Raw genomic sequence first — 1,105 nt, 5'->3', positions numbered from 1 at the left:
TGTGTGTGTGTGTGTGTGTTTGTGTGTGTGTTTGTTACTCTCTTGTAATATCTCTAATCTTCTGCACTTATAATATGACCTTACTGTGTTGCAAGCGTTGTAAAACTTTTACCGAAATTTTTAAAAACACAAACTGCCTCCCCAGTAGGAGCCCAACCTATACGCTCTTACACTATCAAAAGGTGAAACCCCGCTTATAGATAGTGAACCGTCACTTATGAACATCTGCACTGAGTATTGAAACTGAATATCTGTTCAGAATAGCCTTTACGTAGATTTTCGGGTCATGTTTCAATTCTGTTTGGGTGTTGTATTGACAATATTAAAATCAATAAAATATATTTGGTTACGCTTTCCATTGATGCCTAACATTATGATTTATGTCCAGTTGTCACCGAGTCTAGTGATGGTCTTTTTAAAATGTGCACTTTACTCTGGACGCCCAATATAATAAAACTATTTTTGACGAAAGGCCCATATTATCTTCAGCGAACATGATTTGGTTAGATGTGAGCGTCTAGAGCCCAACCGAAGATTCTCTAGATGATCTTTGGCCTCAACTCATTTGTCTATTTGTAGACGCAGCGAAGTAGTCTTTGGTGGTACCCAAGACAAAAAAATACCAAGACGTGACAATTGGCCTCATTTCCGGTCTAACTGGCTCCCCTTGGTTAACAGAGATAAAGCGCGTATAATGCGTAAACAAACGACAGGAAGAAAGAGCGCGCTGTTCAACTCGAGTACTGTTGTTTGTTTTTTTCTTTTAAAAGTGTTTTGTCGGAACACCGCAGTATTGTCCCGTCTTGGAATTATTCGGTCTTTGGTAGGCCTAGTACTTTTCTAGCAGTAACATTAAGAACTTCCTCAGTGTCTCCATTGTTCCAGAAATTCCATTTGATCGGACACAGCCTCGGGGCTCACGTGATGGGTTATGCTGGGGTGGAGTTTCGGCGCTTGACTGGTGCCAACGTTGGAAGAATTACTGGTGAGCGAATAATTTAAAGATCTCTATTTATTTTGTCTAATTTATTTACTTCGTGTGTTTGTTTGTTTGTTGTTGTTGGGTTTTTTAATTTTTTTTGTTTTGTTTTGTTTTGGGTTGTTT

Source organism: Aplysia californica, unplaced genomic scaffold (genome assembly GCF_000002075.1).
Source record: "Aplysia californica isolate F4 #8 unplaced genomic scaffold, AplCal3.0 scaffold00085, whole genome shotgun sequence".
Lineage (NCBI taxonomy): Eukaryota > Metazoa > Mollusca > Gastropoda > Aplysiida > Aplysiidae > Aplysia > Aplysia californica.
The sequence above is the reverse complement of the archived record's forward strand: the minus strand, read 5'-3'. Positions refer to the sequence as shown.